Source organism: Eretmochelys imbricata, chromosome 9 (genome assembly GCF_965152235.1).
Source record: "Eretmochelys imbricata isolate rEreImb1 chromosome 9, rEreImb1.hap1, whole genome shotgun sequence".
NCBI lineage: Eukaryota > Metazoa > Chordata > Testudines > Cheloniidae > Eretmochelys > Eretmochelys imbricata.
Window position 1 is genome coordinate 93,173,711 of NC_135580.1, and position 27,783 is coordinate 93,201,493.

Consider the following 27,783-nt stretch of genomic DNA (forward strand, 5'->3'; position numbering starts at 1 on the left):
AGAGGTCCTGCGGGTTTTTCGCCTTCCTCTGCAGCTTGGGGCATGGGTCACTTGCTGGAGGATTCTCTGCACCTTGAAATCTTTAAACCATGATTTGAGGTCTTCAATAGCTCAGACATAGGTGAGAGGCTTATTGCAGGAGTGGGTGGGTGAGATTCTGTGGCCTGATTTGTGCAGGAGGTCCGACTAGATGACCATAATGGTCCCATCTGACCTTAATATCTATGAGCTGACTCTTGATATTTCAAACAAACTCTACAGGATGCTACCCAGGTACGTGGACTGAAGTGCTCTCCTCCAATCAAATACCTTGCTAAAGGCACATATACAAACAAATACAAGTGTGCTAATGCAATTACCAACTTCAGTGATATTAGACAATAACTTGGTATGGTTTGCTATATAAACATTGATCTCTGTCTTTTAGTCTGAGAAATGTAATATGCACTCCTTAGAAATTCCTTCTGAGCATAGCAAGGGGGTCCCATTGCTTCCAAAGAGACATCTCTACTCAATGTCCAGTTCATCTCCATGACCTAATACAACAATCAGGTTCCTCATTGCCCTTCAGCCAGCCAGATAATAATTTAAGGGGGTCATAAACTGGCAGCATGGTTCTGGGGCTCCAGCAAGAGTCTGCTGGACAGAAGATTTCCCCCCTGCTGCTCCCAACAAGCCCAGCCCTGGTAAGTGAGTACGCTTTGCTTTGGTGATCCAGAGGGAGCTTCCACAAACCGTAGTGTACGAAGATTAAGATGGTGCGACCCAGAGGCTCTTTGGTGCCAGATGGAAAAGAGTTCATTTCTCTGAGTCAGCAAGTCCTATCAGGCCTGATAAACTCACTGCACCCAACACGCTGCTTTCATATTACCTATCCAAAACATGCCTTGTAAGGTATCAGATGAATGCTGATGCCACAGTGGTCATGAATATCGTTGTGAAAAGTATGTACTGACACTGTACAAGGAATTGTGTTTTAAAGTCTGAAACAAGACAGAGTGGAGAAAGAGGGCTTCTGCCAGACAACAGCTTATCTATTCCCCTGTCTATGCTGTACATTAAACACTGTAAAGTCAACAGAAAGGAAGCTCCATTTGCATGTGATGTCAACAGGAAAAGCAGATTAATGTGGGGAGATGTGAAACCAATCGGGAAGGGTGGGGGAGCACACTGGAATACAAGCAATGGGGGAAGAAGAGTCTTATCTGGTGGCTTACATCAAAAGGACCATTTCAAAGGGTTACTGGACTACAAGAGGAAGGAAGAAGGACTCCTTTCTTATCCTTCACTGAGGAAGCAAAATGGACAGTGCTTTTTGCATTCATCAAAGTTAGATCCTGGCCATGTGGGCTAGTGACGCTGGGAGGTTGCTTTACATGAGAAATTGCTTTAGATAGGGATTTTACCCTGTTCAAGTTACGTTTAGACTGACACTAATGTAATCCCTTACGTTTGACATGTAACCTATTGGTTTTATTATCCTTGCTCACTGTCTCTTAATCTTTATAAATAAACTTACTTTTGTTTGCACTATCAGTAGATTCCAGAGCTGTGTTGTTATGAAGATCTGATTCTGGGGTATGCCAGCCAACCTGTGTATACACTGTCTCTTCTGAGACAGTTTACCTGGTTATTTCTATGAGTGTCCAGTGACGGGGGCTGGATGCTACAGAGGGGGATGTTAGCAGAGGAGTTTGGGGGTAGGTGTGTGTCTGTCACTAGCCTGCACAAGAAAGGGCAAGGTCTGCAGAGACCTGGAAGTCAGTGGCTGTTTGTGGCCAGCGGCCGCTTGTTTCAGGATGCTGAGCTACAGCCGGCATGTGGGAAGACTGCTTCACGCTCAAGACAAGGGGTTGTGAGGTGCTGGAAAACCCTGAACACCCCTGGGGAGCATTAGATGGCCGATAAGCTGGCTGGTACAAGTCCTCCTTTCTATCTGGGGACACAATTTGGGGAGTGGGGCATTAAAGATGTTACTATTTCAGTTATAAGGCTGTAGCCACACTTGCAACACCTGGGGTCAGGTGTGGGATATAGAATAGCAGAGCATGGGAGATAGGAAGGTCGTTCATCTTCTGTGCATAGCAAAGGAGTTTTTTGGCTCTGCAGAGCAGGTCAGCTTTTATTCTGGACAGGCTGATTTGCTGTACAGCCAGTATCCATAACTCTGTGGGACTGGCACGGCCTCAGGGGCCAGGCTTACCTTCTGTTGGATCAGGCTCCGAGCAGTTGAGTATCAAGAATAAAACCTGGGTTGGAGCATGGGAACAAATATTCTTCCATGCATCCTGAACTCCTGCCTGCAGGTATGTTACCAGCATTGCCAACAATAATCCCTGCTAGCTCTGTAAATCTGCTGCAGGCACCCCACTGCATATGCTTTGGGAATACCTGAGAATTAAAAGCTTTCGGGAAAATGTTACTACCCGAATACAAATGATTTTAGGCATTACGCTGCCAGGAGGCCTCCTTCCCCCAGCCTCCTCTCTGACTGTTATAGGCCATTTATCTGTTGCCTGAGCTGATCCAAAAGATAAGCTGAGATGAGGTGGGCGGGGATTTTGTAATCTTCTCTTGGCAAAGATATTCATTCTTATGGAATTGAAATCATGTACTTCCCTAAATCGTGGGTTGAAGTGTTAGAAGTAAGTAAGCAGACTGTTTGACAAAACCTTTTAGTCAAGAGGGCCTGGATCCAAAAAAGCACAATGCTTAACTTTACATGAATAGGCCCATTGGCTCCAGTGCGACAATTTAAAGTTAAGGACATGTTTAAGTGCTTTGCTGGATCATGGCCTAGATTAGATATACACAGAAGGCTGGGGTAGAATGACTGGGACAAATTCTGTTTGCTAACTTATCTGATTACTAGAACCCAATTAAGGGTCCTACTCAGGCAAATAACATCACATGATGGGGTGCTGGGCCATGCTACACTAATACAATAATAATGAGGTCAGCAGGATCTCTGTGCTGGGTTTGAGCATTACCCACAGCTTTTGCAATATGGTTTCTGCATGAGTCACGTGCAGCTAAATTGCCCCAACAGGAACAATTCTAAAATACAGATGGATCAGGTTATGTCTACACTACAAGCGCCACAGCTGCAGTGCTGCAGCTCTGTTGTCGCATCACGGCAGTGTAGACACTCGCTAGACAACAGAAGAATTCCTAACTTTTTCACAGCCCTGACCGCTGTAAAGTTAGGTCAATGTAAATTTTAGGTGTAGACCAGGCCTCAGTGTGATCACTGTTTTGTTCTTTTTGTAAAAAAGAACTCATACTTTCTCCATTTCCTCTTTACTTCCTTGCTTCTTCGGAGAAGAAGGATGGTTCAGAAGTTAGGGCCTTAGCTTAGGACTTCAGAGTCCTGGGTTCAAATATCTTGACCCCCAAAGGCTTCCTTTGTGACCGTGGGCAGGTTACTTAGGCTATATCTACGCTATGGCTTATGTCGGCATAAATTATGTCGCTCACGGGTGTTACTCCTGAGGACATTCTGCACGAAAAATTTAAAAATTCTGCTCCAAAAATATAAAAATTCTGTGCACAATATTTTTAAATTCTGCAAATTTTATTTGTCAAATAAATGGGGGGGCTCCAGCATGGCATTGGGGAGCACAGGTCACTGGCTGCATTGAGGTGGGAGATCATTGTGCAGTTCTGCCCCTGGACAGATTCAGCGGTGAGGTGCACCCAACCCTGACACAACTCAAGGACCAGGCCTTTCCCAGAAACACCCCGGGGCCCTGCCCCTCAGTGCCAGGTGCACCAGGTGTGGGCAGGTAGGCTCAGCAAGGCAGGATCCAAATGTGGAGGGGCTAAGCATGGGGGGATCTAGGTGTGGGTTGAGAGGATTCTATGTTGGGCAATCTGGGTGTGGGCGGCTCAATAGGGGATCCAGGGCCGGGGGGGCTCTTGATGCCCAGGGCCTGTTGGGGGGGTTCTGGGTGCAATGGCAATGGGACTCTGCAGGGTGGTCAAGGTGAAGGTGGTTGGGGCCCAGCAGGGAGGGGTCAGGGTGTGGGAGGGATAGAGCTTGGCAGGGGTGTGTGGATGTGGGGAGCTTAATGGGGGGGTCCAGATGCAGCTGGTTGGGGCTTGGTAGGATGGAAATCCAGGTGCGGGTGGCTTGTTGGGGTGGTCCAGGTGCAGGGGGAGTGGGGATCATCGGGGGGGTGGGGTTGGGTGTGTTTGGAGGTCTGGATGCATGGGGGTTGGAAAGATGGGGGAGCAGCTCCCTGTACAGTGATCCCTCCCTCTGCAGCTGAGGAGTGATGGGTGCAGGAAACACAAGGGGGGCAGGGAAGAGTTTGCAGAGCTTCCTACATTCGGGGAAGAAATCTGGGGGTGGGTCTGATAAGGCCCCAGATTCTGTGCAGGGGAAGAGGAAGTCACGTACTCCCCAGACCAGCTGGGACTAGTAGCTGAGCGGGGCACACGGTAGGAGCCAGCAGCCAGGTCATCCCTAGTCCTGCCTCATGCCCCACAGTGATTTACCTCTCTGCCGGCTGCTCTGGGGACCCAATACTGCTGGCGACAGTCTCATGACTGCTTTTGTGGCTTCCCTTTGCTTCTCCATCAGAAAGTTATTTTTCTGTGGGGAAGCAAAGAAATCTGCAGGAGACATAAATTCTGCACATGCGCAGTGGCGCAGAATTCCCCCAGGAGTAGGGTGTGAATCTTCCACCCTGAGCGACATAAGTTGTGCCGACATAAGTGCTAGCTTCTGCCCTTCGCAGAGGTAGTTTTATTATGCCAATGGGAGAGCTCTCTCCCGGCGGCCTAGAGCGCCTTCACCAGACATTCACTATACATTGGTATAGACAGGGCCTAAATCTCTCTGTGCTTCTGTAAAAATGGGGATAATACTTTTCTACCTGTGCGGATAGATACATTAAAAAACTGGAGTGGGTTGAGATTTACTGAAGAAAAGTACTCTATAACAGCCAGGTATTATCATGCTCCTCTGTTCTAATCTCTCACCTGGAAACAAGGAAAGCCAGTAGCATATAACCAGGCAGCTCTCCATGCACCACCAGTGGTCCAAGCACCATAGTTTGGGAAATTTTGACCTAGCTAAAGGTGGGGTTTCAAAATTCTGTATTGCTTCACCCCTTAGATGGGCCATCTCAGCATCTTCATTAGACACATTGATTCTCACATTTTAACTTGGGTCTCCTATACTCCTTTGACATATTACCACTTGGAACAATGTTTTTAGTCTGGGGAGCTGTAAACAGCATTACTGGAGGCATACCCATGATTGATAGGAAAAAATAAATTGGCCATTGGCAATCTCCCTTCAAAAGTATGCTCACTGGTGGTCTTGGACCACACTCATAAGAAATGTCAGACCACCATAATGCAAATGTCCTGAAAACCTGGTACATAATTCAGAGTATGTTTCAGGGTTCACTGCTGGGATCCTGCTCTCCCTAATGCCTAGCCATTGTGTCTCTCATTATACTATATATATATATATATATATATATATATATATATATATATATATATATATATAAATAAATAAATAACCAGGACCGAGCAGTCAGATGTATGACCTGTCAGATAACATTTGATGGAGCAGATGAAAAGTTAGGCCAGAAGTGACATGCTACTCATTGAAATGAAGGACATGTCATACACGATTTCCTCCTCATCTCAGGCTCTGTCATTTTGCCCCACTGTCTGGCATGTGATAATACATGTCAACTGCAGTGGTTCCTGTTTCATGCACAACATCTGTTTGTAGTTCACCGCTTAGATGAGCAAGACACCGCAGTCGTACAAGACAGCTGGGAGAGAGGATATGTAATTTAAAACTGTTCTGCAATGAGGGAAAACTGAAGAGGAATATGGCAAGAAAGAAATGTTATGGGCCGGGCCAGCCATTTAGCATTGCTCATCTGAGCTGTTGACATTGCAAGTGGGTTCCTCAAAACAGTTTGCTCTGAGCTGTTATGTGTCAGGTGGGCTATTTTCAAAAATTACTGGGAGATTTTTTTTTTTTAATTGTGCCACTGGCCAGTATGACTGTGCATGAAGATTGCCACAGCACTAGAATTGGATATGTCTGCAAAACCATACGTATGGGCTTGCAGGTGAACATCAATCCTTGGAGCAGGAGTAATCCAGGGAGCATTAGTCTAATTATCCTAATCATCCAACAGTTATGGAAATTTCGAGTGTACATCTCTGAGGAACCACCTGTATGAGATATTGGCTGAAGTATCATCACCTTCAGGGCATATTGTGGCAGTCCAGATAGAAAGGGAGACAGGACCAGATTCAGAATCAGGAAGTGACTGAACATTAGCGAGTGAGGGTGTCAAGGTTCCTTCCCCACTCTGAACTCTAGGGTACAGATGGGGGGACCTGCATGAAAACCCCCTAAGCTTATTTTTACCAGCTTAGGTTAAAAGTTCCCCAAGGTACAAACTATTTTACCTTTTGCCCTTGGACTTTATTGCTGCCACCACCAAGCATCTAACAAATATATAATAGGGAAAGAGCCCGCTTGGAAACGTCTTTTCCCCCCCAAATCCTCCCCAAACCCTACACCCCCTTTCCTGGGGAAGGCTTGATAAAAATACTCACCAAATTGCATAAGTGAATACAGACCCAAACCCTTGGATCTTCAGAACAATGAAAAAGCAATCAGGTTCTTAAAAGAAGAATTTTAATTGAAGAAAAAGTAAAAGGATCACCTCTGTAAAATCAGGATGGTAAAAACCTTACAGGGTAATCAGATTCAGAACATAGAGAATCCCTCTAGGCAAAACCTTAAGTTACAAAAAGACACAAAAGCAGGAATATACATTCCATTCAGCACAGCTTATTTTATCAGCCATTTAAAGAAATCAGAATCTAACGCATATCTAGCTAGATTACTTACTAAGTTCTAAGCCTCCATTCCTGTTCTGTTCCCGGCAAAAGCATCACACAGACAGAGAGAACCTTTGTTTCTCCCCCCCTCCAGCTTTGAAAGTATCTTGTCTCCTCATTGGTCATTTTGGTCAGGTGCCAGCAAGGTTATCCTAGCTTCTTAACCCTTTACAGGTAAAAGGGTTTTTCCTCTGGCCAGGAGGGATTTTAAAGGTGTTTACCCTTCCCTTTATATTTATGACAGAAGGTATAACTCAAGACTGCAGGTGGCAAAGTCTGTTAAAGTCACTTGTCTCTGTGGTGACTCCTGGACTTCCTCAAGGTCATTGAAGAGTTAGGACTAGGGGGGATTTCTTCGACATCAGCAACAGGCAGAAAGGATCTCCTGAAGGAACCTAATTCTCCCCTGAACACTAAGGGACAGATCCTCATCTTGTGCAAAGTGGCATACTTCTATCAACTTTTATTTGTTTTTAAAGTAAGAGTCAGACACTCAGCAGGTCACTGAAGTCAACAGAGCTATGCCAGTTTATACCAGATGAGGATCTGGCCCTTGAAAAAGTTACATCCATATTGGGCAATTATTTTTGATCCCCATTTTTTTACACAGAGCTATCTGGTTCCTATCTGGACTACATTACACCTGTGCTCCACAGACTGTATTAGCTTCCAGGCATGTTTAGGTGCAATTCCACATTTGTTTTAATCCAAGAAGCTCAAAGTAATTTGTCTCTTGGCTGCTGTAGAAATCGCCCGCCCCCCATTTGTGCTCTGGGCCAGCAGTCAGATCAGCCCAGAGGATTGATCAGACGCTCTCTAGCTTTGTATGTTTGGCGGCAGAGTGTTTTCCATACAAAGGCCCCTAACTCTGAAATTTGTGTTCCCCGCTGCCTTGACATATTGACTTTCTGGGGATGCTGTTAGGCACACATGTTTTGTGTTGGGGGAGGTTGGGAAGGTGGGTTCTCCAGAGGGGTGTTCTCAGCTTGACATTATGTCAGTTCCATTTAAGTTTATGTTTTGCAAGCATACCCAGAGGACGGTGTGCCTATTTAATAAAGCCACTAAATAAATAAATAAAAATGACAGGCTGAACTACCTGAAATATCAAGAACATTGATAAAGAAATCACACTGCATTTTTCATCTTGGGTCCTCTTTATGAAACAGATGATTAAAATGAGTGGCACTATATTCCGTGCTCAGGAACTGCTTGAAAGGTTTAATCTATAATTTTAACCCACGTCAGTAGCACATAGCAGCCAGGGAAAGCATACAGTCAGTCAAAATCCTATGCTGCAGAAACTCTGGTACAGGTTGTCTGATGTCCTTAGCTGATCTCACTTTTTCATTGGTGTATCTCTGGACTACATTGGATTTGTTCCTGATCTACAACATTGCAAGGAAAACCAGAATCAGGCCCTCAAAGCATTCCTCACCCCAGTCTGACCCCTCTAAGAGTTTTGCCTGAGCAAGGACTGAATAAAGAATCTGGGTTTAGCCCAGAGAATAAATAACTCTGTTGTCTGAGAGCTACAGTGAGCTGACAGGACAAAATGTCATGTGGGAATTACTTTTCCAAACAGAAATAATACCAAATAAAACAATGCTGAAATGTAATTTGTGCATTTTAATAATTTCCTTTTTATATTTTAAAGCTATAATATAAAATAAATATGACAAAGCACTGAATGCATAATTAGCATGAAATTACACCTCGTTTGTTTCCTCAAAGTTGCTTTGTCTGGATTATAAATGGTATGTGGAAAGAGTGGAAACTGAAATATCTCTGAGTATTAAAAAGTCTTTTAAGATGGTGCCATGGGGACTTTAATGTCCTCTTTTATTCCTGACTCTAATTTATTCTCCTTGTGTTGTCAGTAATAACCCTTCTAGAAAATGTACTCTGTCCCTCATCTGAGCTCTGGGGCACTGGGCACTGTCTGTCACAATAGCTGGTGCGAAACGTGGCACTTTTATACTGAATGGAAAGAAGAATATGCTTCCTTACCATAATGTTCCCACACAGAAGCAGAGAGAGTTCCCATTCTTTTACTTTATGGAGCATCCCGTGAACATTCATGGTAATACACTGGGAACTAGAAGAGCACAAAACGATTTTATGAGCCCTGCTGGGAGTTTCATGATGACCTGAATTTCCATGCAAACCTGTAGCTGACTGGGCTGTGGGCAGTCAGGCTAGTGGTAGACGTGAGAGTTCCGCCTAATGGTTAGAGCTAGGTCCAGGATGGGCAGAGCCAAGGGTGAGTAGTGGAGAGACAGAAGCCAAATGCCAGAGGGTAAACTAGAGTCATAAGTCAAAAGTGGAGTCAGGGATCAAACCCAGACATGTGGAGCCAAAGAGGAGCAGGGGCTGGAGCAGAGTGACAGGTTACATACCACAGTTAGTAGTTCTGCAATTTCATATTTGAGTTCCTTCAGATCCCAAAAAAGAATGTCTTGCACTGAGTAGGAAAGACACAGAGAGCAGAGAGCTTCTGGCAAACAGTGGGATGATCAAGTGTCCATTATAATGTGTTCAGTTCTTTCTAATGGTTGCAGTTGGTTTGGGATCAGACCCATTCCTAGCAACGGAATTTCACAGGCAGAATTCCTCAGCAGTGGTGTTTTTGTCTAGCATTTCTAAGATAATAAAACTAGGTCTTTACATTTTGGAGTTCAGATTTTGCTCTGCATCAGTCAACTGCTGGTCACTAATCATTCCTGCTTTTGAGTCATGTGGGCGTTCCTTAGACTGTGCAACTGCTCATTTTTTTTACCAATATTTGTAATAATTAGCAAACAAAGAAACAGTCTGAAAAACCATGCACACATATTCCACCTGGTCTACACAACCCTGCAGCAGCAATCAGAAAGCTAACAGAAAGCACGTTAGAACGCTTAGGAAAGGGATAGATAATAAGACGGAAAATATAGTGCGACTATGTAAGTCCATGGTACACCCACACCTGAATACTGCATGCAGTTCTGGTTGCCCCATCTCAAAAAAGGTACATTGGAAAAGGAAAAGGCACTTAGAAGGGCAACTTAAATGATCAAGGGAATGGAACAGCTTCCGTATGAGGAGAGATTAAAAAGCCTGGGACTAGATAGCTTGTAAAACGAGACAACTAAAGCGGGGATATGATGGAGGTCCATAAAATCAGGAATGGTGTGGAAAAAGTCAGTAAGTGAATTTACCACTTCACATAACACAAGAACTGGAGTCACCCAATGAAATTTACAGCCAGCAGGTTTAAGACTAACAAAAGGAAGTGCTTCTTCACCGGTGGAGCTTTTTGCCAGGAGATATTGTGAAGGCCAAAACTATAACTGGATGAAAGAAAGAATTAGATAAGCTCATAGAGGACAGGTCCATCAATGGCTATTAGCCAAGATAGTCAGGGATGCAACCCCCCCACTCTGGGTGTCCCTAAAACTCCGATTGTCAGATGCTGGGGCTGGACAAGAGGGGATGAATCACTTGATGATTGCCCTGTTCTGTTCATTCCCTTTGATGCATCTGGCACTGGCCACTGTCAGAAGAGAGGATACTGAGCTAAATGGACCATTTACTTCATCCGGTATAGCCATTGTTATGTTCTTATTTGTTCCTTACCTTCCATTTAGGCCTCTCTCGATCAAGAGTTTTTCCTCTTGTTGAAAGCTGGTCAAAAAGTTTGTCAAAACTGTTTCGTGATAGAAAATTGAGTTTTTTTACAGAACAAAGTTTTCCATGAATAATGTCTGCTTTCTGTGGAAATGTTGACTTTTCATTAATTGCTCCCCCCCACCAACTACCTCTTCCATGATGCCTTATGGCAAGGGGAATCCCATGTTGCACCCTGGTAGCTTAGCAATCAAGGAGATCATGGTGCATCATGGGAGAGATTGTCTGGGCAGGGAGCCCAGCCCACAGAGCAGATATGGGGGCATGTGACATCTGAACTAAAATTCCTATGAGTTACCGTGGTAGCATTTCCATATTAAAACTTTTGATTTTCAGACAAAAACAAAACTTGTCCCCGCCCCCCAAAGTAAAATTTTCTGACCAGCTCCGCTTTTATCCATTCATTTGTTGTTAAAATGGTTGGTCCCTGAGTTGTCGAGTCTGTCTATACAGGTTTTTATATAGCTCCTTTCACTGTAATCTGAGTGCTTCAGAGATATTAGTTAGTTTATTTTCCCACACATTCTTGACCCTGAGTCTTTTAAAAAAAAATAAAAAAATCTGAAAACTTATGCAATGCTACAGCTGCTTGCAATGGGCGCACTAAACAAATAAATAAATAGAGGAATAGGAAAGTACCTTTTGAAAAAAATCAAAAGAAAGATTTTCATTTCATTTTAAATCCTCATCGATTTTACTCTCCCAGGTAGAAGAAAGGGGAGAAGCAAATAAAAAAAAAAAAAAACCCTGAAAAATTTTGCATTTTTCATCAAAAATGAAATTTCAACCAAAATGAAAACTTTCCAGAAAAAGGTATTTTTTGTTTAAAAGTTTAAATGAAAAATAAAATGTATGCAGGTCTATAACAAAGATACAACCAGAAATCTTGAAAACAGAATTGTAGAGTGATTCTGAAAGGTAAAGTTGGCTGAAAGTGATAATGTTTCAAATCCTTTACTTCATCAGTGATCAAAGCAAGAAAGATTAAATTGCAAGCTCTTGAAACACTATGTTAATAGTATGTGATTGAACCCCAACATCTATTGAAATTGTTTTCACTTATGAACTTTTATAATGAGTTGTCTCCAGAAAATGTAGTCTAGTTATTAAGTCAAAGTTGCCAGGCAATTGAGAGGAAAAGGAAATTGATATATGGGCTGCCTTGTGATTTAACAAGTGAAGGGCTATACACAATACTCATTAACTGAAGCAACCTCATTCAGCAAGAATCAAATCTACGCTTTAAAAATGCAGTAGCTTAGGACTAATCAGACACTTACAAGAACGTCTTGATTTTAAATATCTCGATCTCCATTCTCTAGCAGAGATTTTTCAGAGTATTTATAAAATCTATTTAAACTCTGGTATGTTTAGAAATTTATGGCTAATGTTTTTTGCCTACTTCCCCCTAAATTGCAAAAAGAAAAGGAGTACTTGTGGCACCTTAGAGACTAACCAATTTATCTGAGCATAAGCTTTCGTGAGCTACAGCTCACTTCATCGGATGCATACTGATGAAGTGAGCTGTAGCTCACGAAAGCTTATGCTCAAATAAATTGGTTAGTCTCTAAGGTGCCACAAGTACTCCTTTTCTTTTTGCGAATACAGACTAACACGGCTGTTACTCTGAAACCTTCCCCCTAAATTGCTATTTTTAAAGCTGAAATATAAAATGTGTTCCAACTAAAGTTGTTGTATGGAACATTAAAATGTTTAAAGCCTAATGAACAAACTTCAAAAAGTGCTGGGCATCTGAAACATTTAGACCTGGAAGCAGCCATTTTAAAGAGTTCCCGTACACAAGAATAAGGCATTCACCAATAAAAAGGGTAGTCAGCAGAAGTGCTGTTTATACATTAAAATTGCTGGTTGTACATCATGTTGAAGGTGACTGACTTAGGACAAACTTTTGTGGACTCAACATAAATGGCTAAGAGTCCAGTAAACCAGAGAATGAATTGTTTTGAAAGGAAAATTAAAAAGAGAGAGTCGTGCCCTGGCATTCTTTTATGCATTGAAAACTTTAAGTAAGTTAATTATGGGATTTTAGTAGCTGTGTGGAACCAAGGATGGAAAATGATACAAGAGCAACCATGTAGCCATATTATGTACAGATTTTACTCTGCTTAAAGAGGCATTACTGCAGACGACAGGTGATCTACACCACCCCCAGATTTGTCTTGAGCTGCTTAATGGATGAGTTATGTTCTCTAGGGATCCCAGAACTGGCTCTAGTGTGGGAATGTAGAGGTAACAGACCTCCACACAGATGATGCTTGAGACTCAGAGTTTTGGTTATGAAAGGAAAATGGGATCAGGTCCAAACATTCAGGGTCTGTTTTAAAATCAGGAAGACAGTAAATTCCAAACAACTGCATATATGTTATGTGGACATATAGCTCTCAGGATAGGTGTGGGAGCTCATCTGGTATAAAGCAACGTCCCCCTGTTTAAAATGCACTACAGCATTTACTTTGCTGATGAAGTTTTCCATGTCACGTTGCCTTATAAAATCTTAGAAATTAGAGACGGTCATTTAGGGCTCCTTGAAATCAGTTGGATGTAATCACGTGAGTAAGTGCTTGCCAACATGAATAAGGGTTGTACAATCTAACCAATGTTCCATCCTCATGCTAGAGTGGAATTACGTCCTATTATCTAATTCAAGGCTTCCATCACTTCCCTGAGAAGAATATCTCACCATCCAAAGACATCTCGCTGTCAGAAATTTGTACCTGGTGTTCAACTCACATTTCCACCCTTCTACATAAATACACTGCTCTTTGCCCCAACATTGCTCTGGGGCGGTATGGGGCAATAGCCAGGGGCCAAGAAAGAATTCTCTGGCTGCAGCAGCAGTGCAGAGACAATATAAGCAGACAGACATTGCTCCCACTCACAATGTCCAGCACAGTGGGTGTGTCAGGGGCAAGGCTCAAGAGGACTGTTTAGCCTGCAAGTAACTTCTGTAAGTTAGAGCAGCACTCCATGGGGGCTACTTTACAATGTTCAGGGTTCTTTCAGTCCCTACATCAGCTAAGAATTCCAAGGCTGGAAAGGTAGCATAAATAATCCAATTTACATATGCAGGCATGGTAATTGTGCACATAAAAGTAGACACACAAATGCATAGGCAGCACAAGGCTAGGTATGAAAATCTTGCCCACCTCCTGCTAATATTGCCAAGAAATTAGATGAGAGGGGTATTTCAGTCTCTGCATATCTCTAAAATAAATGCCTCATTTGCATCCCTTACTCTCTGGAAACCGGTTTGTAGGACAGGCTCAAGTTATTAGTGCTGCTTTTTGAAATGGACGCAAGCACACAATTAGATGCAGGAAATGAAATGAACACCTCTCCTGCAGTATATCTTGGGGAAGGTACAGCCTGCCGTACACATCTCATTTCAATTCTGTTGAACAATTAGCAGGATCAAATCCTCTTAGTGGTTATGCCAAATGGGAACAGTTTGGGGGCAGCTTGAAAGAAAGCAGTTATCAGCACAGAAACCTCTGTTGCATTTGACAGTTTTCCTACTGCTTTGTAGCAGCAGACTGTTCTCTCAGCGCCTTCCTGCGCTGAAAGTATGCAGCTCAAATTATAATTGGGATATTTAATTATATATAAAAACAGCCAGTGGATTTCTTTTTCGTGTTTAGGAGTAGTCAGTCTGGAATGAGTCATATGAAGATCTTTAGATTCATCCCCATGTAAAATTATCTTTTCCTATCTTCTATTATTAAAATAAAAAAGACACATGTGTGTCCTGGTGGATTTTTATCAGACTCTCCAAAAGTAAATCACATGTTGATTTAGGTTTAAATGCTGGATTTTGGACCTGGATATATTTGATTTTTCCCACAAAGGACATTTCTTCTACTTAAATCTCATATGAACCCGAGGGGAAAAAAATCCCAGAACCATTAAACTAGGACTCTCCCTTCCAGTAGTAGTTTCTCTGGACTAAATATGCCATAAAAAGAATACACAGATGATGTGAATCAAATTTGTGACACTATTGGTTCAAATGGTTGCTTAAAACAATTTTCATTCTGTTTTCATAGGAGATAAATTTCTAAGCCTGCACAATAAGCAAAAGTTGGTTTGAAAGCTTTAGTGATGATGAGAAACTGATGTTGCAAGTATTTATTTAGGACTTAGTCCAGAATAGCCTGTCTTCTGGTATGATCTAGGTTCTAGAATCAGTTGTTGTAAGATACAATTTTTTCACCTTCTCTAAGCCTTGTACTATTGTGATTTTTTAGGTAAATAGTTGAGTTGTCCATTATTTTATTAAATTCAGTTGCTGTTTTGATCTCCCTCGATATGGTGCACTTGGAATCGGTTTTGATTAGGAGGCTGCTCTTATCCTACTAATTGTATTTTTAGGATTTGGAATTCATTTCTATACAGGTTGAACTGTGTGGGGAAATGTTACCTCATTATATTCTACGGAATCTCATTGTATTCTGTGGAACCTGTTAGGTATACATATTACTCTCCATCCTCTACAATCTAATCAGTATTTCCTGCAAAGTTTATAGATGTGTGCATTGGTATCCAGAGTTTAGGGGGTGAGGGATGGGGCAGTGAAGGTGGCTAAACCTACAAGACACTCATGGGCACACTGAAAAGAGGGTCCCCATTGCGCATGCATTTAGAAGGCACAATCTGGCCCACAGTTAACCATACTGTGATCAAAATATGAGTGCTGAAAATCAGTGGGCAAAAGGACAAAACTGTGATGCGAAATTGGAATCATCTTTGCCATTATATCTATATAAGGAAAAGTCTAATTTTGTTTATGGACCCTCTTGTCTCTGTAATATGTTATAGCTGTTCAGATAAACATTTCCGCATTTTGAGTAGCAGAAAAAGTAATTTGGGGGTTAGTTTTTTCCCCGCTCCTCCCTTCTTTCTTCCTTTTCTTTTTAAAGTATAGTCAAGATGGATGATAAAATTCTTGCTTGTCTTTATAATATAGAATTCATATGGTCTTCTCTTTTGGATTATTGTCTGTTCATTAATCATAGAAAAATCACTTATAAATAAGCATCTGTACATCTTGGACCTCTGCACAGACCTTATGGAGAAATATAGGTGTCGTGGGTGACATTTCTATAAACATGCCACAGTATTGGGATACATGACCTTATCTATCTACAAATCTCATAGTTTTCATAGAATATCAGGGTTGGAAGGGACCTCAGGAGGTCATCTAGTCCAACCCCCTGCTCAAAGCAAGACCAATCCCCAATTTTTGCCTCAGATCCCTAAATGGCCCCCTCAAGGATTGAACTCGCAACCCTGGGTTTAGCAGGCCAATGCTCAAACCACTGAGCTACCCCTTCCCCCCCATTTTGCATGCAAATCTAAGTAATTATGCATAATTACTCCTTTAGTACATGCAAATACAGGGTTTGTAAATGCAATAGATTCACCTGTATATACTGTGGGCCAGCTTCTCATGTGATGTAGCTCAGCAATTTCCATTTCAATAGATTTAAACCAGAGACTCAAGCCTTCTAAATGCCATTTTAAAAGGTCAGCTGGAACTTTGGCCAATGTTGTAGTTCAGTTACATTGGTAGATTGATCGTTATCTCTGTGTTCTGCTTCATGAATCAATATTTCCCCGCCGGCTTCTACAGGGCTTTTACTCTAACCTAACATCCTGAGCTGTCTTTTACAAATAAACTTGAGCGGTGGGCATTTTATCTTCGAGGAAGAAAAGTGTTTTAGGGAATACACACAGACAAGTTTTTAATTGCCTCTCAAGTTTTATATGTCGGTGGAGCTTATTGCAGTATATAAACAAAAGGTAAAAGACAATGCTTGTAATTCAGTCACAGCAACGGGAGTCAAATACAAAAATCTAACTCTGTATCGTAGCCCAGTGTTTAGAATGAGATTCACCAGAGAGTCATCATCTATTGTATGAGAACACATTTCAAAGAGACCATTACTCAGATATTTGAAAGTCTAATTCACCTGATGCTTTTAATTTTTAGTAAACAGGAAGAGGAAGCTGGCAAGTTTGACAATTATTTGTAATAGGAGTGGCTGTGCAATGAATAAGCAGTCCTTATAATTAAGCCTTATGTTTCCTTTCTTATCAGGGCTTTAGAGCGGAGCCCACGGAGCAGCTCCAGAGCAGTGGAGCTGCAAGTTTTTGCCTGGAGCTGGAGCGGAGCCGAAGCCCAGCTCCAAAGCCCTGTTTAAAAGAAAAGGAGGACTTGTGGCACCTTAGAGACTAACAAATTTATTTGAGCATAAGCTTTCGTGAGCTACAGCTCACTTCAGCCCTGTTTATTATTGCTGAACATTTCTGAAACACAGTTAGAAAGGGACTGGAGAAGCGTTAATGATCTGGATCCTTAGGAAAAAAAACAAAACCTGAGCCCTTCTTTAAAAACCAAGCAACCAAAAAACAAACACTCTCTCCTCCTCCCCTCATTTAACTAGTTTCAGTGCCTTGACAAATCTTTTCAACACTGTAGAATTCTATGGTGAGTTTGTGGTTTGGTTCTGTTTTTTTTAACATGACTGATGTAGATCTGTCTGACACACAATAATTAGAGAGACAAGGTGGGGGAGGTAATATTTTTTATTGAACCAACTTTTGGTGAAAAAGACAAGCTTTCGAGCTCAGAGATCTTCTTCAGGGCTGAAGAATAATTACATAATAATTAAAAGAAGTGGTGAACAGATAACCTAGTACTGCCTCTGTAAGTGCTGTGCATTCTGAAAGCCATCACTTTCTGTGAGTGAAAGACTGTCTTGCTTGTTTTTAAATTTTTTATTTTTGGCCAGACGAGTGTATTTTCTCTTTATGCAGTTCAGTTATCTAACACTTACTTTATCACCTCTAGTTCTGACTTTTAGCCTTGCTTAGGCAAATCTCCCACTGACAGCAAATGGAAGTCAAGGGGCATTATGCTTGTACACGACTGCAGGCTCAGAACCTACGCATGGAATGATTTTCATAACCAAGCTGATTCTTTTATATGTGCAAAAGTTTTGCTCAGATGCAAGCTTTTATTCAGAGAAAAATATGTGCATCATGTCTGAATCAGTCGTGGTTGTCCTCAAGGTCACTGGATTCATTCAGTATTAACAGTGCAGAAAAAAATTCCTCAGAAAGTAATTACTCAAACAGTAACCTTTAGGATGTGAAAGGCTGTAAGCCAGAGCTATGTTAGGAGGTTTTCAGGAGAGGAGATGCACCACTACACTGAGGATGGCTGGAGGCATCATGCCAAAACCTGCCTATAGTAGGAAACTAAAAGCCTTCTGGGAGAACAAAGAGAATAATGGTGTGTCAGCTCCTATTCTCTGCATCCTAAGCTTGCTCCTCTACATAGGCCACCTTGCTTTCTAAGCAGTTGCAGTGTTGCTTCTGCCAGCATGTGAGTTTCCTCTCTGGCTTTGACTCTCTTTTTAGACATTGCCTTCTGACCTTGAAAGATGTCTGCCCCAGCAGCGATTTTGTGCATAGCTGCTTGTGTTTCAGAGAATTTAGATTCAGAAGCGGTTGTTAAATTTAGGTTAAGTTTCTGCATTGCTTGTTTGGTCACAGATTTATGGGTCTTCTGCACTGTTCCACCATCTTGAATATCTTCCAGGTATGGCCTGGCTTTTCTGGAGCTCCTTGTTTTTACAGCCTCTTTATTTTGGGGAGGGAGAAATTAAAAGGGATTCTAGAAACATCCTTATATCTTAGTCTGGGACTGTCTTGAAGGTGCTTTATAAAGCACTCCATGCAAGGATTTTACAGAGTCACCACAAGGCACATCCTACCTCTAGCTCCAAGGATGCCTAGATTGGGGTGTTGGTATTGTTCTGCTATACAAGGGTTATGTTTTGATGACGCTGTAGAGAAAAGTCACTTTATAGAAGGGACTGTGCCTTTACAAAGAGATAGAGAAAGAACCCTGAGAAGATCTTTCCTACTGAGGCTGGTGCTAAGCCCACTTTTCTTGCGTCGGTGGTGACAGGATGGCAAGAGGAGTGAACAGTTGCCGAGTCTGGAGTGGAGTATGGCTTCTTTGCATTGTGGGGGAGGAAGATGGCAGAGTCCCCTTCCCACTCTCCCTGCTACTGGACTTTCTTTCCCCTGCTCCACTGAGAACAAGGTGGCAGCCACAAGTAGGTTACAAAGGTCACGCTCTTTCTTTGACTCTGGAGCAGGAATTGCACTCAGCTGATGTTTGCACTCAGCTGATGTTCAGCTCAACCGTGTTAGCATTAGAGTGAGACTGCTTCTACATGGACACAGTTCATGATTTTTTCCCTCTGCTCCTTGATGCTGCTATTAGTCTAGCTCTCTGAAAATCCAAGCAGAAATACACATGAAAGTGACTCCCAGTCAGAGGAGCTCCAACAGCGGAGAACCCCACTGGTGAAGTCGCCCTATGGCATCATGGAAGAGACATGCACCAAACGAACAGTATAGAGGCAATTGGCCTTTACAAAGATGCTCTTGTCCCCTGAGATGTGTGTGGAACTTGGGACAGCCACTGGTTCAATTCAATGGGGAGGCTCCATCTCCTCCCTCTCCCACCAACTCCTAGATGGGAGGAAACTTGGCAAATATAAGCTCTGATTTTCCTAGGCTCTTCGTGAAAAATCCCACATCTGGGTGGCCCGTAAGCCAGTATTTGCACATTTATCTATACCTGTCCACACAACATGTCTGGTCATTGACTGTTTGTGTGTGTTACATGTATTTATGTACATTTTAAAGAAATGTAATACTTGTAGAAACACAATCAGCAGAAACCCCAGAACCCACTAACCAAGCAGCAAAGAAACCAAAGGTAAACAGCATGCGTAAAAATCAGATGTATGGTATTAAAAATAAAGCACTGCACAAACAAAGCCATCCTCAGGGAGCACAGTCTTGAAATTAAAACTGCCAGAGACGAAGAAAGTAGCTCATCCACATTTAAACAAATTGTATATTTAATTGGCGAGGAGGGGCTTGTACTTTAAATTTCCCCAAGTTGTGTTTTTCATTTGATTTGACAGAAGAAAATTGAATCGGCTACGTAAAACATGTCACACAATGTCTTTGAAATATGGAAAATAAAAATAAATCTCTCTCCACTAGCAGCAGTGAAAGAAAGCACTTCCAATAATACCTTTAATCATGTTTTTTCTTCTTCTTTTGGTTCTTGCAAGGTCACAGTTAAAATAGCTTGTGGCACTGCACAGAAAATTAGCCCATTAAGAAATGCATAGCATTATCTTGTGTTTTATCACACAAGAAAAACAGAAATGGTGAAAAGCGTGGCCCATTACAATACAATGGAACTTGATTTTGGATCCAGAGCCATCAATAGCAATTACCTTTCCTGTAATAATGATCAGGGGAAAATAAGACTCAAATTGCATAATTTCTGTTTCTTGCAAGTGTCCAGAACACCACATTTATAGAACTGAAGCTGGTGTTATAGATTTAGTTTTTTCCTGTGAAAACCCTTGCCTCCTCCCTGCCATTTCTATTCTTGTCAAAAATGCTATCGTACTTTGGGACTGTATGAAATGTTACTGGGCATGTCTACATAGCAACTGGGATGTATGATTTCAGCACGTCTAGGCATACCTAAGCTAGCTTTGATTGAGCTAGTTTGCTAAAAATAACAGCCACCCAAGTACAATCCCAGCTGGGAACCTAGGTACATATGTACATACTTGGGCAGCTAGCCTGTGCCACCATGACTACATGGCTGTTTTTAGCAAGCTGCTCTCAATCAAAGCTAACTTGGGTATGCCTATACAGGTTATTCAGATTGCAATGTAGACATACCCCCTCTCCTCAAGGATTGGGGGCAGAGGTAGAGATTTAAAAGTGACTAAAAATTCTTCAGCTTTTACTTAACTACAGAGAACTTAACTACAGAACTTTGCGGTTGCCTCAAAGTAAATTTCTACACTCCAAAAAGTCTTACAATGTAAACTGATGTTGGGTCACTAATCTGTAATTGCTGATCTCTGCCAATTGTTGTTTGAGGGACCTAATGTGAGAGAGGTTGTTCATCATCTGCCTCATGGGACTTCAGGGAACTGTACAGATCACAGATTCTTATAATTTTCTATGTGTAGTTTTTTCCCTTTAGTTTATCGATAGGAAAGGTACAGCAAGCAAGCAATAGCTCTCCCTGGCCAGGCTGAATCACAGCTGGAAAGCTCTCTGTAGGCTAGAAGGTAGTTGAAACTTTCCTGCATATTAAGTGCCCAGTTGTGGAACCCTGAGCACTTACTCCCACGAGTAGCCCTATTGAGATCAATGGGATTATTGACATAAGTAGAGGCTCATCAACCTGAGTTAGGGTTACATAGCCAGGACCTAGTAATTGGACTCTTGGCTGAGCCAGCAACCAGGAATAAATGGTGATAGTGGTGTTTTTGTGATGTAAATACCTATCCCCAGAGTCTTCAAGTGCCACTCTAGGATGAGTTTAAGAGATAGTTGGTGGAATGGGAAGAAAAATTATTCACCCTTTAAAAGTAAAGTAATATGTTTCTTACTTGTGGAGTTTCCTTTTGCTAACATTTGGCAGATAAGCCCCACTCATCCTTGAGTATAATGAAGAGTGCCCAAAGCTCACAAGGGTTCAAGCCAACAGCTGGGCACCAATCTGTAATGATCACACATTGCCGTCACTATAACCCTAAAGTGTTTTTCCCAATTCCCTTTTCTGTTCTTCTTAAAGCCCCAGTTTCTGTGGTTATGGGATTACAGTGTACTTTTAGTTTCCATTCTCAAAAAGAGGAAGCTTCTAGCTCTCCTAATTGCAGAGAAAGGCTAGAAAATGTGACCCTAAAGGCACAAAAGTCAGAAGACAAATGAAGAGAACCCAAACATATATTTTTTTTAAAAAGTCATGACTTTAAAGGCAATTTCATGATTTTTGAACACTTGGGGTTGGTAATACTACAATTTCCATGTAAGTCTAGATCCTGTGAAGCGCTGAGTGACTCCAAGAGGTGCTGCCCACACTTAATTTCTACTGACTTCAGCAGGAGCTGAGGGTGCTCAGCACCCTGTGAATGGTCATAGAATATCAGGGTTGGAAGGGACCTCAGGAGGTCATCTAGTCCAACCCCCTGCTCAGAGCAGGACAAAGCCCCAAATCCCTAAATGGCCCCCTCAAGGATTGAATTCACAACCCTGGGTTTAGCAGGCAAATGCTCAAACCACTGAGCTATCCCTTCCCCTACTGAGCTATCCCTACCCCTTTGAGTCACACAACACCTTGCCGTCAGTACCCTGACACTTAACATTGCCCTTCAGAAGCAATTCCTAAAGGTCATCGGAACAGATGGATATTTGAAGGACTTTTTTTTTTTTAATTGTAAAACTCCAGAGTCTTTTCAGCAGAATTTGGAAAATATAAAGGAAAGGACACTAGTAATAAAACAGAGACCCCATATCCTGATGACACAGATTAACTGGACAACACCAGAAGGAGACAGATGCTTAGGTCATTGATTATATATCATTGAACAAACTGGGGGTAAATTTATCATATTAATTTATTATTTCACAAACTACATGTATCAAAATGCGTGAACTATTGTGGAAACCATATAAGAACATAACGGCCATACTGGGTCAGACCAAAGGTCCATCTAGCCCAGTATCCTGTCTACTGACAGTGGCCAATGCCAGTGCCCCAGAGGGAATGAACAGATCCATTCCCTATTGCCCATTCCCAGCTTCTGGCAATCAGAAGCTAGGGACACCATCCCTGCCCCTCCTGGTTAATACCCATTGATGGACCCTAACCTCCATGAAGGATAACAAGGGATATCTGTATTATTTTGTATGAATACTACACATACCTCAAAAAGAAAAGGAGGACTTGTGGCACCTTAGAGACTAACCAATTTATTTGAGCATAAGCTTTCGTGAGCTACAGCTCACTTCATCAGATGCATACTGTGGAAAGTGTAGAAGATCTTTTTATACACACAAAGCATGAAAAAATACCTCCCCCCACCCCACTCTCCTGCTGGTAATAGCTTATCTAAAGTGATCACTCTCCTTACAATGTGTATGATAATCAAGTTGGGCCATTTCCAGCACAAATCCAGGTTTTGGCCCAAATGGCCCAACTTGATTATCATACACATTGTAAGGAGAGTGATCACTTTAGATAAGCTATTACCAGCAGGAGAGTGGGGTGCGGGGAGGTATTTTTTCATGCTTTGTGTGTAGATATAAGCAGTGTCAGGATGAGCTCCACTCTATGACATCTGGTGGTGAGATGTGGCAAGTTGTGGAAAAGAACTTCAGGGGCCGATCTCATTTGCATAGGCACACTCACCCCGCCTAGAATGAGGCCATAGCTACCCAAATGGTCAATTTGGCTGCTGTGAGATCCCCAGTGTCTCTGTTATTGGGGCAGAAAGAACAAATTGTTATTACCCTGATTATGGGAACTGTGCTTGGAACTGTATTTGGCCTTTTGTTATGATGGAGGGACTCACCATCAAGTAAGTAACACTTGCTAGGCAAGGGTTCCAAAACTCTGAATTGAGAGAGGCTGGGAACAAGTATTAATACTTGGTGGCATGGGTCCCTGGGTGAGGGTCTTACATGCTAATTGCACTTCCTCCTCTCTCCACTGTGGAATATCAGAGCTAATTTTGATTCCATTAGGAGTCTAGTTACAGGCTGCTGAGCTCACTTTGGGCTAATGGTGCACCAGCACTGAGGCTCCCCTACTACAAGCTGAATTTACCAAAGAGCTGAACTGACTAAGAGCTGAAATCACTGAGCATTGTGTTAAGTAGTGGGGAAGCCTGAAGTTGTATTGTGGAGCAGTTTGTGGGACGGCTGGAGTGCCTTGTGGACAGGCTGGTGGAGCAGTTCATAGGACGGTGGGAGCTGCTTGTGGGACGTGGAGCGGAGCAGTTCGTGGACCAGCTGGTGGAGCAGTTTGTGGGACGGTGGGAGCTGCTTGTGGGCAGCAGAGCTGAGCGGAGCAGTTTGTGGGGCAGCTGGCGGAGCGGAGCGAAGGCCTATGGAGCTGTGGGGCGGTCAGCTTCAGATCATGTAAGGTGCCCCTTACCTCTCTCCCCCCCTCCCATCTCCACCCAGGTTGGGAGGTAAAGCTCTGCAGATAAACTTTCAAACTCTGGGGCTGCCCTGACCGGGGACAGAGACTTTTGGGTCATTGGACTTTTGGGACTTTGGGTGATTTGGGGTTCCTGGACTCAGGAACCAAAGGGAAAGAGCATGCCCCAATTTGCTTGGGGTGGTTTTTTTTTGCTCATGGGTTGTGTTACGAATCCTGTTGGTGGTGTTTCCCCAACATAATGCCACATTGTTTCTCTCTGTTATTAAAAGGCTTTTTGCTACACTCAGACTATGTACTTGCGAGAGGGGAAGTATTGCCTCTTGGAGGTGCCCAGCGGGGGTGCTATATATTTGGCCCAGGTCACTGGGTGGAGGCTCGAGCCAGTTTGCATTGTGTTATTGGAATGAATCCCCTAGATATTGAACCCGGCCCTTGTTGCTGCCAACTCTGATGGGCAGAAGGGTTACATATAAAAAGATCTTCCACACTTTCCACAGTATGCATCCGATGAAGTGAGCTGTAGCTCACAAAAGCTTCTGCTCAAATAAATTGGTTAGTCTCTAAGGTGCCACAAGTACTCCTTTTCTTTTTGCGAATACAGACTAACATGGCTGTTACTCTGAAACACATACCTCAGTTTACCAGCTGACTATACAGAGTCAAATCAAAGGAAGCTATTACAAGAACAAACAGGAAATGAAACAATGGTCAGAAATAAGACATCTCTAGGTAAATAATTTAAAGGGAGCTAAGGGAATAAGAGAAGGGCCATTAATTGAGAAGATGCCTTTCTAGGTTCCAGACAAAAGCAACACAGCTGTTTTGCCAAGGCCAGGGCTTAGAGAACAAAAGACCCACAAACAAAAGGCCCATAAACGTTTAAATGCATCCCAGGGAGAAAGTAAAATGGGAATTGTTAGCAGCTGCTTGAGGTGTGACAGAGAGATGCTGAGAGAAAAAGAAAATGTGGCATCTCTCTCTCTGTCCAGAGGTAGTGATGGCTGAATTGAACAAAATCTTTCTAAACCTGCAAGGAAAGGATAACGTTTAGGCAAGTCTGGATGCACATAGGGTGCTGTTGTTTTAAACCTTTCATGGCTTGCTATTTAGTTTTCGGTGAACAAACAAATAGGTCTGAGTACCTTTAATTAGCTGCTGGTGACAGGCTCTGGGAGGGAAGTTTCTTGCAGGTGCCAGATACAGTTGATCCTGTTTAGTTGATGTGGTTGGGAAACAGGGGGTCTGCAACCCAGATATCCAGGCCAAGAGTGATTGAACAATGCAGTTCTGCCCTTGAGAGAGGTGAGGGAATTAAGGACTATTACCGGCAGGTGTACTCAAGAGGGCCTGAAAAGGGGTCTTAGGCTCACCATGCTGCACTTCAGCTGGAGAACATTTTGTACAATGAAGCCTAAACATTGATACATTTTGTGGCTTTACACAAAATGAACAGACTGCCTTAATTCTACCTTAAAAGATATGGGATGGTAGTAAACATCGGAAATCTGTTACTGCATAGTACATTCTCAGTGTTGTCTTTCTATCTCCTTAGCAATGTGAGAGGAAAAACATCTGAAAATATCAATACTTACAGCTGCTGGGAGAGATGAAGAAGTAGTAGCCAGTTGCAAAATGGTTTCTTTAGGGGCAGTACTGCCTCTCCTGTTGATTTTAAAGGGTCAGCCCTAGAAAGGCATGTTGGAAAAATATTCTGTCAGCAGGTCACCCTACAACACTATGGAGGATCAGTAGAGACTAGGCAAGCAATAAGGAAGAACCAGCAGAGTGAAAAGGGCTGTCTTTGCTGCTATTACATCACAAACACAGTAAAGAAGGGTTGTTGTCAGTAGCTGGTGTGTCATTTATCTGACAATTCATTCAAGCTGCAAATGTAACTAAAACAGTTACTGCAAAATACCTAAGCTGCTATAAACTCCACACTCCTAGCTAACAAAATGGACAGAAACATTCAGAAGAATTTAATAAAACATCAAAAGACAAAGGCCCTATTGAAGTCAGTGGAAGTTTTTTCATTGATATCACTGAGGCCAGGGTTTGACAAAAAAGCACTTTGCAGCAGAAAAAAAGGGGAGGATTTTCAGCGTTAACACTGGCAAAGGATAGGCAGGAGTTCTAAGATAAGAGACAGCAGCAAATAGCCTTGTCATGCATTCAACATCTTTTAGATTAACACTAGAATCGACCAACCAATAGCCTTAAAAATACAGCAATTGCTTTCTTGCTATAAGCACTTACTTGAAATACACCTCCGGCACTAAGTGATAGCAATTATGGTCCCCTATTAACAACCTACACAGAGATTTATTTGTTCAACATATGTGTTGGGGAATAAGTCAGGCTAACATGAATGATGTTGAAAGCTATAAATTTATATTCAGGAATATGTGTAGCTTCTGTCATCAAATTTAAATGACCATCAGCTATAGCTGTATATGCTGAGAATCGACCTCGGGACCAGAGTTCGTGAACCTGGAGAGAAACAGTAAGGAAACCAAATAGCTCCTATGTAGCCTGTACTACTGAGGCCTGAGAACAGAAGTCTTAATTTAAGAACATTTAAAGAAGTAGGAAACCAGATAAGCTGCCCTGCCTGCTACTATCACATCACAAGACACTTAAGCTGTTTTAAGGCACATGCAGAACTTAAAGTAGCAAATGGCCCAATTTAGTAGACACTCAACTACTGAAAAAGTTAATCAAGGTAGATCAGAGTTTATCCCAATCAGCCACAGAATGCCACACAGTTTAAAGGATCAGCGGAAATGGAGCCCAGCAGATAATTTCCAGGTTACACAGTAGGACTGAGGAGCAGAAAGGCTACTTAGAATATTAACCACACTGAGAATAGATCTGTGTAGGAAACAGTAAGGGGGAGTGGGGCAGCTGGTGACCCAGATATGGAGGCTCAGTAGGAGGGAGATGACAGGCAGGATTACTCATCAAAACATTTACTATTTTAAAGGGGTTGGTTCAAGTACAATTTGAAAAACAGACCGAAGCTGGGAAGTTGCTAATTTTATCTAAATCAGATTTCCTACTCCTAATTGCTTCCTCAAAGATGCTCCCCAAAACCCACATCAAGGAAACAGTTGGATAAAAACAAATCATTTCCTCTTGTGATTGCTTAGGGTTTCATTCCTTTGTTTGTTGTGATGTCAAAATCCTACCAGGACCTCAGTCCTGAATTGACCTATGTGTAGGCGGGTCTCCATGCTCACAAAGTGCTCTGGACAGCGGAAATCCATGCAAGTGCAGCGAGCTGTCTAGTAGACCACATTGCAGGATTAGCACCCAGTGTGCATTGATCCCCTTTCTTTTTTGGGGGGTGTCAGGGTTCCCTCCCCACTCTGAACTCTAAGGTACAGACATGGGGACCCACATGAAAGACCCTCTAAGCTTATTTCTACCAGCTTAGGTTAAAAATTCCCCAACGCACAAATTCTCCCTTGTACCTTGGATTAGGTAACCTTGCCACCACCAAGTGATTTAGACAAACTCAGGGAAAGGACCACTTGGAGTTCCTATTTCCCCCTAATATCCCCCCAAGCCCCCACACCCACTTTCCTGGGGAGGCTTGAGAATAAACAAGATGAGCACAGACCAACCTTGGATTGTTTTTTTTTAGGGCACTAAAAAAACAAAACAAAAAACCCCTAATCAGATTCTAAAAGAAACAGAACTTTATTAGAAAGAAAAAAGGTAAAAGAAGCACCTCTGTAAAATTAGAATGGAGGATAATCTTACAGGGCAATCAGATTCAAAAACACAGAGAATTTCCCTCTGGGCCAAACTTTAAAGTTACAAAAAGAACACCAGGAATACACCTTCCTCTCAGCACAGAGAAAATCACAAGCCAAAACAAAAATAAGCTAATGCATTCCTTTGCTAGTACTTACTAACTCTAATGGAGTGGGATTGCTTGCTTCCTTGATCTGTGTCTAGCAAGCACACAGAACAGACAGACCAAAACCTTTCCCCCCAACCCCCAGATTTGAAAGTATCTTATCCCCTTATTGGTCTTTTTGGTCAGGTGCCAGCCAGGTTACCTGAGCTTCTTAACCCTTTACAGGTAAAAGGATGTTATGCCTTTGGCCAGAAGGGATTTTATAGTACTG

The 27,783-nt window shown here is 42.4% G+C and overlaps 1 long non-coding RNA gene across 1 annotated transcript in view; it reads right to left on the minus strand.

Annotated features, from left to right (window-relative positions):
• The window catches only part of LOC144270146 (uncharacterized), a 39,210-nt gene extending 13,813 nt beyond the window's left edge, over nucleotides 1-25,397 (minus strand). Inside the window, exons 1-2 of the long non-coding RNA XR_013347113.1 lie at nucleotides 25,240-25,397; nucleotides 24,790-24,939 (exon numbers count right to left, since the gene is read on the minus strand). This is a non-coding gene — a long non-coding RNA (uncharacterized LOC144270146). The remainder of the gene's footprint in view (nucleotides 1-24,789; nucleotides 24,940-25,239) is intronic.
• Between the last annotated feature and the right edge of the window lie 2,386 nt (nucleotides 25,398-27,783).